Here is a 12,544-nt window from a genome sequence, read left to right as displayed (position 1 = left end):
TGGGAAGACGGGGGGCGGGAGGTTTCACTGATTGTGTCTCTTACCAAGTGGCCCATTTTCTGGGGTACAGCCTTTAGATTGCCTGTATTGATCCGTAATATGAAGCTTTTGGTCTCTTTTCAAATAAATATTGAACACAGCTAATCGTGGAGATTTCAACTCATGGGGCACTTTACAAATAGTGCTCAGAGCCCCTAAAAATATTCAAAAGGCAATGAAAAGTTTTGAGTTCTGAAAAAAAAATGTATATAGGTTACAAATAATAGAAAAGAAGAGCAAAATAAAATCAAAAATAATTTCAAAAACAAAGTTATAAAATAAAAATCCTTTTACGATTTAAAGAAAATGTTATAGTTAGGGTGAGAAATGGGATGCGTATCAAAGTACTTGGGATAGGATGTCTAGGGTAAAGGGACTTGGGGCTTATGAAACTCTTTGGCCCCATGACTGGTTATAATGAGGGCAAGCAACAGATGCTTCTTAGGTTTAAATAAACACTTTTCTTTTTTTTTTTTTCCTGGCCAGAAGTTTGTTTTTGGTTTGCTCTTTAGCAAGAGAGGCTAGTAGCATTGGATTAGATATAAAACTTCAATTCCATGTGAGAACAACTTAACAATGTCTTGAAATTCCCACCATTGTTAGCCTGGGTGTGACGATTTCAGAACCTGACCCTTTTATTAAGAGGATTGGCCTGTGTGACCTCAGAGAGGAATTTTGGCAAAACAAAAAAGCTGATTCTAATCCTGGTAGCAATCTCTGGGTTTGCAACTCCTCTTTGTGTGGGCTCTCCCCTTCCCCCATTTACAACTTGCAATTAACCCTGGGTAAGGAGCCTTGTTTTTTGAAATTTTTTGGCGGGACCCATAATTTAAATGTACATTGGGAAACAACAGAGACAGAAACTAGGAGTTTTGCCAGGCACCTGGGAACAGCTCTATATTATCACAGAATCTTCAAGTTGGAACGGGCTTTAGAAATCTTGCCGCTCAGCCCCCGCGCTCTGAAGATGAAGGCAGGCAGGCCCACCTGGAGAAGTGACCTGTGCAAGGTCTTAGAGGTGATCAGTAGCAGAGAAGGGACCACTGAGCCGTCTCCTGATCCTTTCCCTCACTACATGCTGACTGAGAGTGGAAGGAGAATAAAGTCCACTCTAGTGTGGAAATGCTTTCTACTAAGATTAGAAGAGAGTGAATCATTGGAGTTTTTTTGAAACAGTGATTCAGAGCAAACTGCACAGAGTGGGCCGATACTGGGAAACAACTGAGTCCCGGGGCTGACAGTTTGCATGTGGCTATTTATCAAGTGAGTGCAGGCATGGGACCTTTAGATTCTGCCTGTTTAAGTCATTATACTTGATCTTAAAATCTCCCCATCCACACCAGGCTTGTCTTCGGTTGTGTGCCTCAGGGTTCACAATGTCTTCATTTATTAGCACGTGTAGGATCCTACTGAATGTGGAGAAGAGCTCATAAATTCTTTGCTGGGGAATCTCCAAGGTGAACAGATTCCATGCAAGAGTCATTTTACTCATTCTTAATAGAATAGTGATAACAGAAGAACGGAAAGCCTTTTGCATTATGAAATATTACCTTAGGCAGTTTTCCCAAATTTCTTTTTTTTTTTAAATTTCAGTTTTGCAATAACCAAAGCTGAGAGTGGGTAGAACCCTTGAAACTCTTCTTTTGGGGGATACAGTGGTTAGTAATGGCATAAACTCAAATTTTGGGAATCTCAGTGAATGATTTTAGTATTTGACTTCCAGGCTACCTGTCTTGAGACTATTTCACAATGTAAAGGTTTATAATCTAATACTTTATCAGCTCTGTTGTTCCAGTGGTTCTGCACTTTCCCCATTAAGTGTTAAATTGCTTTTGATGCCCCACTTCTGCATTTCTCTAAAGCAAATATTGAGATTTCAGTGCTGGAAAATCAGAAATTCTCTGCAAGGACATCTTGTTTTCAAGCCCTGCTTGCTATAGCAGGGGATAATGTAATTCAGCAGTGGAAGATGTTACTCAGGGCTAACTGTCTGCTTATCAGAGATGCTATTTCCAAGATATTGACAGAATGCCTTCAAACTCCTGTGGAATGCTTGGGAGATGGATTTCCTAGGAGTGTTTTCTTAAAAAGTCTCCACAACAATCCTGTTATCTTTTACAGACTGGAGGATACCAGCTTAACCAAGATAAAAAGCTATAAATGGTTATTTATCTACAGCAGCTATTTCTTTTGCACCAGGACATGATTTTCCACTAATTCCAAACCTGTTCTGGAGAACTTTCTGATTCTTTCCATTGAATTAAAGTGCAGGACTGTTTTTGCCCATGTAATAGTGCTTCTTTTTTAGCAAACAGCAGAGCAATTGAGATACATGTTGGCTTAAATTCAGCCCTGGATTGCACTTTTATGGATAACTTTTTTTTTTCTTTCTACAGACCCACCCTCTTAGTCTCATTCTTGTTCACAGATACTGATCTTCAATATATTCCTCCCTATTTCTTTCCACTACCAAGCAGGTCTATGTTTTCAGTCCTGTTCTAGAGGTCATTTTTCAGTTATCATCATCAAGCACAGTTTCACAATTCTTTTTGACTCACATGTAATGGGAACTAAGCTGAAAATTCCATGAAGTTCATTTGTGAAGCAGTAAAAGAAAGTTAGTCATCAAATAAAATATGATGGTAAAATTAAAAAAGACTTATTTAAACTGTTTATAATCTTGAAAATAAAGGTAAAACTGGTTTGTTAGAACACCGATATATACCGAAGCAATAAAACATTTAAGCTGCCATTTGCATCCCAGTTCTGAACCCACTTAGAAGTAATTTGGAATAGAGTGACTCGGGTTTACCTGTTGACTCATACTCTGGGCAAGAGACTTTCAGTCTTTCCTTTCCTGTAGCTTGCTGATTTCCCTGTAACACTTAACTGCCTTTCAGAGCAGGCAGGCTCCTATGGTAACCGGTCACCAAACTATCCTGTTGCCAGGAAAGGTACATGAAACAAAACCAAAACAAGGCAGGCAGGAAGACAGGGGCTTCCCCAGTGGTTGAATTGAGACATTTCAGGGGAAACATAAAAATACAGTTATGAAACAGCTCAGTGCAAAGTTTTAATATTGATAGAGACAACAATAGTAGTAAAACATTTATTAATAGGTGGTAGAAACTGCAGGTTTTTTGCCCTTTTGGTACTTTGTGCTTTTGATTATGGAAGCACAGATTTCTATGACACTGTTTAATAACTAGCATCTATTGAGAACCAACTATGCGGCAGGAATTTTACTTTAAAAAAAAATTCTACGGCCTCAAGGTAAATATTATTATCCTGGTTTTAGAGATTCTTCCAAACTCAGCTTAATTATCAGCTACCCTGATCACTTTCTCCCCATTAGTCCTTTAGCCATATGGTCCAATGGGATCCCTTTATGGTTGTTAATACATTTGTATTATTCAATTAACAATCATAATATTTACAGTTTACAATTCTTGTCCCCTGCTGGTTGTACTGTAGGGACAGGGACCATGCCTTGTTCACAGGAACAACTGACATATGAGGAGAAAAAAGCTCAGGAAAGTGGCTTTTGCTCAAGTGTACACAATTTATGAGAGCCATAGCTAGTGTCTTTTCCACTAAACACTTTGCCTGGAATGCTCTTTCCGTCCTGAGAACACAGAGTACTTGGATGTTTCTACTACTGGATATTAATCTAAAAGGAAAGAATGCTATTTTCCCTTTATTTTAAAGATGCAAACAAAAGTTCAGTATCTTGCCTAAAGTCACACATGTTCTATAATAATAAATAGGTTGATACTAATAATAATAACAGTAATGATCTACAAGAAAGTAACAGGATTGGACCCCCACTTTCCAGTTGCATATTCTTTTGACAAAGATTCCCCCAAACTTTTCCGTACCATATTTAGCATATTGAAAAAAAAATGTTTCAGCAAAGTTCAGGTTATGCTATGGAAAAAACTCCCAAATTTCAGGTTTATTTCTACTCATGGTGTGAGGGGGAATTTTGCTCATTATTTTCACACAGGGACTAGGCTTTATCTTAGGGAAACTGCTTTATCTTATGATGCTGCCCTCTCATCACCAAGCTTCAGGGTTTTCCACAGCAGGGGATGAGAAAGTGCTGGGGGGTTGAGCATAAGCCATGAAAAGCCACATTCCATTGGCCAGAACTGGTCACACAGTCACATCCAACTTTAGGGGAGTATGGAGATGTAATCCCCTGTCTAACCAAAAGTAAAGGAGATATTGGTGAATATTAATAACTATCGCACAACCATTATCAGTTATCAAGACAACAGATAAGAGGTCAAAGGAAAGAAAGGTTAAGAGAAGGTCTGGGGAGTAGGATAGGGAGGTAGAAAGATGGATGGTGAAGAGAAGAGAGAAAAAGCTGTCATAGTAGACTATTCTGGAAAGGTTTCCTCCTGTTCTGAGGTGGAATTAAAACCCTCAGAGAGAAAAAAATTGTGTCCTCTCGGTAGTTCGTGCATTGATCATCCACATGAGTCAGTAATTGACTGTCCTTGTCCTGTTGTGGGTCATGTTGCACTGGGGAAGACAATCACTAAGGTTTCTTGGATGGTCTGTCAATCATGAGATATAGTAGTATAAAAACATCTGCCTTCAACTTAGGTAAGTGTGAGAAAGAAGTGAAAATAAGAAACAGAGGTATCTCTGGCAATGAATGTACTCTCTTTCTCTGTCATTTAAGTCTCTTACTATATTTCTCCCCTGCTAGGGCCAATGCCACAAAGAAAGGAGTCATATGGGCTTCAATTATGGCTGCCTCCCCAGATAAAGAGTCTACAGGTGCCAGGCAAATAGTTAGCACTCAATAAATATTTGTTAACTGACTGCTTGAAAGGGACAGCTTAGGGAGATGAGCTATAGCATTTGCAACTAAGGGTTCATTTCCTGAAGTGGGCCCTTTAGGGAGTTACAGAAATACCGAAGTTACCATTCATTTGATTAGTTGTGTAGTAGGCAAATTAAATAGGGAGGTTGTTTTTAATCTTTGGCTTGGTCCTTGGCAAGAACTGCTCAGGCATTTTCTTTCCAGTTGTTAGTTTCAAAGTCCCAGTAGTATAGCTTATGGCTGGCAGTCAATTAGTTGTGAATTTATTTTTAATCTTCAGCAAATGTCCCTCGTGAACGAACTCAAGATGCATCCTAATCACCATCAACTACTATCTTTTCAATTCCCCAGTGTGTCTGGCAAAGTATTTTGCAAAATAGAGATAATATATAGTTCTAGTCTAAAGGAGCTGACAGAGCAAATGAGGATCATTAACTTTTTGCTATATTTAAAAAATATATTTGTGTGTGTGTGTGTGTGTGTGTATGAGGGTGATTTTGTTATTCCTTATTCTTGAGGAAGGTTATGAAAGAAAGAAGAACAATGACAGAATATACAAACAGCATAGGGGATCCTTTGTCAACTGTACAAGTGTAATGATTAGTAAATAATATGATTACCAGTTAGTGATGATAGTTTGTTGAGAAGATAAGAGGCCCGTATTTGGTAACATATTGGTCCTTTCCCCTTTTTGTCTACTTTGGAATAGATATCAGAACATATATGATATATAATTTATAGGCTTTAGAAAAAATATGGTTTTAGAAAAAAGGATTATTTTTTCATCTTTCAGGGTACCTGTTTGGTTAGTTTCTGTGTACATGCCAAATAATTTACTCACTTTTGGGAGTCATGAACTCTGGATTTGATTATGATATCATGTCTGTCTTTATAGACCAAAAGACACCATCTTGAACCAAAAATATCTGAGAAACATTAATAATTAGTAAAAAAAGCAAGTTGCTTCAAAAAAAAAAAAACTCACCAATTTACTAATAAAGAACTAGATGACTGTTCCTTTCCTTAAATTTATTTTCTCCTAAGAGTAATAGTCCAGTTCTGCCAAATGCAAATGATAAATGCCCAAGCTTTTTTTTTTTTTTTTTTTCCCTGCCCTAGGAAAAGGACAGAACCAAATCTAACTTTGATGTCTCCCATGAAGAACAGACAGTTGAAGAAGGATCCATGGGCAATTTGGGATTCCAGAAAAGTTATGAGGGAAAGATGGAACGAGTTACTATATTCAACAGCCCTAGAAGAAAGAGAAAGAGATGAATAAACTGTTTCTCCTGACCTGAGGAAACAATGAAGAAATATTTAGACTTGCTAGAATCTTGCATTTATATATCTTTTTAAATAAGAATCTTTGAGATACACTTCTGTTTTATGTGCAGCTGTGTTGAGATTTGATACAGAACACAACGTTCTGTTTTTCAGAAATGTGACTGAAAGAGAGAGAAAAAGGTCTATTTAGAACAAAATAAAGAACACAGCCCAAAGCCACACAAAGGCAAATGTGTGTGAATGTGAGCACGTTTTAACTTTTTCTTAAAATCAGACTAGTGATGGCCAAGAGTTGGCAGCTCTGCTTGAGGGGACAATGCCCTTACTCTGGTATGTGGCTCTGAGGTACCAACTGATCTTACCTTCTCCATTCTGCAAAGGTTGGATCTGTCCACTAGCCTGTCTTCACCATTAGGGAGAGGTCGTAATGCCCAGAGGCGGTAGGCTGGGACCCCAGAAAGACCAAGAATTCTGGAATCCCTCAGACCGGGGTTGGATTCCTAACTCACCATTTCCTCACCTTGTGACCTTGGGTCAGTCCCATAGGGTCTCTGAGCCCCAATTTCTTTATCTGTAGAAAAGGAACAATGATATCTTCCTTGTAGGGGTTCTTTGAGGATTAAATGAGACAATACATGGGCTATTTCTAGTAGAGTGACCGGCCATCAGGTCCTGGCAAATGGTGATCTGTTGTGAGTTGTATTTGCTCATTTATTTACTCATTTGGGTGACAAATAGGAGTTGAGCCCCTGCTATGTGCTAGGTGCTGAGTGTACAAGTGTGTTAGATAGACATAGTCCCTGGTCTCGCAGAGCTGCAGAATCATGGAGGCAAGTGACAGACAGGTGAACAGTAATTGAAATACAGTGTATTAATAGGTTCCAAGTAATTTGTAAGCACTGTGGTGCTGCAGCTTAAGAACAATATATGTTAATTTTTAAATTGGGATGGATTGAAAGTAACACTTATAATTTTACTCTCATTCACTTGAAGTCCACAATACCTTTCCCCCAAAGTTGTGGAGGTAGAAACACTGTGCTAAGAATATATAGTCCAAGGAATACCATATGTGGATGTAGCATATAGTTGATGCTAAGAGAATAGAAATGATGATGATGATGGTGATGATGATGATGAAAATGCCTTGAAACAATGCTATTGACAAGGCAATCCTGGCAGCATCTTACTGTGATTCTCTAAAGTCAGCCTCAGGACAATCCAATGTTCTTCATGTTTTCTGTAAACTCTAATTACAGTGAGCACAGGTTTTATGTCCTCTCAAGGCTGTCATTGGAAACTCTGGAAATAGAACCAATATTTTAAAAATGTGATCTTTAAAAAGAAATTCCTCTCATATAAATACTTTATAAATATGGACTCATGTTTGGGAGACCTTGGGAAAGGATTCTGGGCTCTGGTACATTTTTCTGAGAGAGGCAGGCTGGGCAACCCTGCTGGACCTTGTGCCTGCTTCTCCACCTCAGGACATTTGGCAAGTCCCTGTCGCCCAGTTCTTGGCACATGGAGACACCGTGAGGCTTACAAAGAATCCCCATCTGTCCTGACATGAACACCACCCACTGCCCTTAAGTTCCCACCGCTCAGATGGCATGGGGACCTTGCTGATGCCAGCTCCCTTTTTGAAGGAATCCTCTGCAGTCACAAAGGCTGAGTTGCTAGAGCTTTTGCAAGGAAGTTTAAGAACATGGATACTCCAGGTTAAAGGAAGCAGGAGCAGAATCCTCACAGAGGATTCAGGTGGGAAAGTCCAGGCAATTACATCCTGCAGTTCTTTGCTAAATTATCATTCTAAGAGCATATTGCTCCCCAAAAAGATGAGGCGGGTTCCTCTGGCTCAGATAATACTGTATAAAATAATTTTTCATGAATCTCTTCTAAATTATAGGTTCTATCTCTATCTAATTAATTTTTTTTCAATTTACTTGTTGAAAAATCTGGATTGTTTGTTTAGTCATGTTTCCCAAGTCCTGGGCTGTACTCTTTGCTTCTGTGCAGTGTAGATGAACTGGGTTCTCTGTTTTGTGTATTTCTTGCAAGTTGGTAGCTGGATACATGGACTTGGTTCAGGTTAGATTTGTTTTTCCCTGACTGCTTCAGAACTGGTATTGCATTTTGCCTTCAGGAGGCACATAAAGTTGTTCTCATTTCTCTTTTTATGGTGTCAGCAATAATTGATACTCAATTAATGAACCATTAATTCATTAAGGGTTGCAAAAGATTGGTATTCTAATTTCTATGGTTCCTTCTTCACTTATTAGCTGGAAGACTTTTATAAAATGAAACTTCCCTTTATTACTATAGAGATAGTTCAGTTCGTATAGGAAAGCCAGGATAAAGGCTTGAGTTGAGTTTTTACCTTTATGCACCAATGGTGACCAAGTAGTTTTTTTTTTTTCTTAATTTGGAAGTATCATGATGTATCCATGGATTTTTATATATTTGATATTAAACTTCTTACAGTTTTTATAATTATTAATGCTCAAACTGTCTTATCCATGGTGAAGAGAAATAGGAACCTCTTGAGTCTTGCTGACATGGCCTGATATGACAAGGTTCTCTAGGCTCATTTTGTAATTTTCTTGCCCCAAGTCTTTGAGTGGAAGTGGTATTTGGAGGCCATTATCTGTTTTTAGGGATGCTAATGTGTACATACACACGTACACATATATGCACACTATGTATGTATATATATGTAAATATATACATTTATATATTTTTAAGATAAAATATATTATTATTTCATACTGATACTTCCAGTTCAAATTTAGGAACACTTTTTAAATTTAATTTCCTCTATTTTACATCTGTTTCTCATTTCTTCCATGCTAAGAATCCTGGTTCACAAGAACATCAGGAAAGATTGGACAAGAATGAAATGGTGGTTTGGAGCTGTATGTACCCCAGAAAAACATGTTCTTAGACTTAATCCATTCCTGTGGGTATGAACCCCTTGTAAGACCTCTTCATGAGGTAACTTCAGTTAAAGTATCGCCCACTTCAATCAAGATGGGTCTTAATCCTATTGCTCGAGTCCTTTATAAGTGAAATGAAATTCAAACAGAGAGAGTGAGAAAGCCACAGGAAGCAAGAGGGTGAATATCAGTGGAACCAGGAAGAGAAGGTAGAGACCAGGAGATACTGCAATGGGCTCTGCCTTGTGACAAGCTAAGGACCAACGATCACCAGCAGCCAGCTCCAGAATGCCAGTCTTTGGGAGGAAAGCATCACCTTGATGATCCTTGAGTTGGACTCTCCTGTAGCCTCAAAACTGTGAGCTAATAAATTCCCAATGTTTAAGCTGACCCATTGCATGACATTTGCTTGAGTAGCCTGGGAAACTGAAACAAGTATCATATCACTTCTCATTTGTTTTATTTCATGCTATTAAAGTCTAAGATTAGCAACACCAACACTACCACCACAATATGATCTCCTGAAACTATTAAAACATTTTTTAAAATATTTTTTTGTCCTTCATTACATGATACTAGTCACATTCAAAAGCTGTGTTTTCAAATAATTTGAAATTGTCTTCTTTCTGTTGTCTTGCCGCTAACTGGATACAGAATTACATTTATTTTTCTGGATTTTTGGGAATTGCTTTTTAAAATTGTTTTGTAAATATTGAAAAATATTTACTTGATTCCAAGCCAAACACACTAAACAAGGAGTATTTAAAGAAGTTTAGTTTCTGTACCTAAACCTCCCCCATTTAGATACTAGTAATTTTTAATTGTATGGCTTATTCTTTGGTTGCTTTTGGATATAAGCTGATATGTATATATTCATATTCCCCACTGTTGTTTCTTCTTTCTTAAATAAATGTTGCACACACTACACAATTTTCACCACCTTGCCTTTTTCATTTGAGAATACATCTTTCACTATTTGGTCCATTTTGTTTGTTCCTTCTTTCTACTTTTTAGGTGTATTTCTCAGTACTTAGGAAGGTTTTCATTTTTGTTCTGAAAGTTACCTTTATACTCATGTATTTAAAAAATACCTAGTTCCTTCCCCCCACCACACACCCACACCCCACACAACTCCACACTCCCACACACCCTTGATTGTCTAATGGTCTTAACTATGAGATACACTGATATCAGCTGGTATTGTACATTCCCCAAGAGCATTTGATTTGATTTACTGTCTTTTGCTCCCAGTTACTCACTATATGATAATCAGTCAGCTTATTCTACTTCTCAAATGGTCTCCAAATTCTCCTTCCATTTTTTGATAGTTATTATATCTATCTTGTCAGAGCAAACATCAGTTACATATTGTAGTATCTCCCTTGCTTCCTTCATTTTGTCACAGGTCTATACACATATCTATACATTTAATACTTGTACCTGTTGGTTGTTTGTTCTCTTCTACCAGGATTTTGAGGATTCAGGGGTTACCTTGTCATTTAGTTTCAGTATAGATGTTTTGGTATCTTAGTTGCTATGTTTATTTTTTAAGGAAGATTTAGGGGGCCTCAAAAACTATGCCATTGCCACTACCTTCACAGAATGCTGAAAATTGCTTAAGAGTTGAGTGGGTTTTCATTCAATCTTTATTTTCCATAAGTTCTATTATTTTTTATGCATGCTTTTGTATGATGTACATCAGAAATATCTTCATGGCAGCCTTTTATACCTAGATTAAAACAGAACATTTTGGATGTAATCACATTGTAAAGCACTTTGAGCATTTATTTTTAAATAAATTACTATTTCTGTAATAGTAACAGTAATTACAATTGCAAGTGTCTTCTAAAAAGCACATGGTTTATTTCTGTGTTGTTTCCAACTTGCATTCCCAGAGAATGACATGTTCTTTGAGTATATGCACATTAAATCTGTAATTATAAATAAGAAGAAGGAGGAGGAGGAGGAAGAGAAAGAGGAGGGGGAGAAAATGTAATCGTATACCAATAACCTGTGCTTAACTCATGACTTCAAACTTTGTTTGGATAATTTATCAGTTCTTAGTAGAGTAATAAAGCACTGGATTTAGCATCATTAGTACTTATAATGAGATTTCTTCCTTTAAGCAAATTTCTTATTTTAGACGAAAAGTAAAACGTTAACTCTTAGGAATCATTATGCGATAACAAAGAGAGCAGTAAAATTTTATAGGGGTTGGACCAAGTCCAGTTACTTTCTGGTTTGTGAAAAAGTTAGTGAAAATTGAGTAAATGGCTCACATAATGGGAAGTTTAATAAAATGGGAGAGATGGGAAATGAGGACACCTATGAACATGGTAGAGTTTTTGGTGGGTGTTGCCGTAGAGCATAGTGTTGGGCTCCTTATAGATGTGGGCAGGAAATCATAATTGAGTGCACTTTTGGTGTAAAAAATAAATCCATGGTGGGAGAACCTCAGGGCTTAAAACTTGGGTGATCTTATTACACATATCCTTTTCTAATTTTTCTCATCTTTGTGCCCTTTGATGTTGAGAAATAAAACTGTAAGTAGAATAATGACAACTACCAGTTTGTTAGGTTCTTACCATAAGGCCAAGAGCTAGGCATTTTATATACCTGTGTTTCATTTGGTCCTCCCAACAACATTGTGAAATATGCAACATTATTACCCATTTTAAAGGTGAGGAAAATGATACACAGAGAGGTTAAGTGACTTCTTAAGGTCATAGAGCTAGTAAATTGTGGAGCCTGGGTTTAAACCCAAGTTAGTCTGACTCCTAAACTCTGTTCTTAACCACTGTATGCAAGTGTCTTCTAAAAAGCACATGGTTTAATATTGGAAGGTGAAGGCTTTAAAGGGATTCTATTCCTGTCCGAGCTAAAATCCATTTAAGGAGCCTGAGGTGTGCAGACTGTGCAGAATATAGTTCTTGCCTGAGGAGATTACAGTCCCCATTCTATTGATATTGCACAGAGGATCCACTCATTTGCTCAGCCGGCTCAGTTCAGCAAGCTCCTTAAGAGCCATGTAGTGTGCCAGACTTCAGGGCTCTAAAAACGAATGAGGCACAATATCTTCCTGTGGGTCCAGTGGGGGAGCAAATTCCAGGAACTGATATTTATAAAACAAAGTGGGAGTTCAATTCCAGAAAAACGTCGAGAATGGTCTGGGAGCTGCGAGTCAGAGGAATGCAAGGAGGTGGTTGAGGAGAGGTGGGAGATTCTCTTAGGGTGACTACCTCCTCTGGGTTTGCCCAGGAATTTCCCAGATTTAGACCTGAAAGTCCCACTTTCCAGAAACCCTTCAGTCCTGGGAACCAAATGAAATGGTTGGTCACCCTAGGTTTTCGGGTGGTTTGACGCATTACCAATATCCCATTAGGGGACTAGTAAATAACGGTGAATTTCCCAGTATAGGGCAATTGACATTCCTGAGCTTCACCCTAAAAAT

General features: G+C 37.9%; 1 long non-coding RNA gene across 6 annotated transcripts in view; it reads left to right on the top strand.

Annotated features, from left to right (window-relative positions):
* LOC119541483 overlaps positions 1-8,715 on the top strand; it is a 107,391-nt gene extending 98,676 nt beyond the window's left edge. For all 6 annotated transcript variants that reach the window (XR_005218290.1, XR_005218288.1, XR_005218287.1 and 3 more), the window contains one exon: positions 5,996-8,715. This is a non-coding gene — a long non-coding RNA (uncharacterized LOC119541483). The remainder of the gene's footprint in view (positions 1-5,995) is intronic.
* The last annotated feature ends 3,829 nt before the right edge of the window (positions 8,716-12,544 follow it).

This window comes from Choloepus didactylus, chromosome 8, assembly GCF_015220235.1.
Source record: "Choloepus didactylus isolate mChoDid1 chromosome 8, mChoDid1.pri, whole genome shotgun sequence".
Lineage (NCBI taxonomy): Eukaryota > Metazoa > Chordata > Mammalia > Pilosa > Megalonychidae > Choloepus > Choloepus didactylus.
Note: the sequence above shows the minus strand (reverse complement) of the source record. Positions and strands in the feature narration are given on the sequence as shown.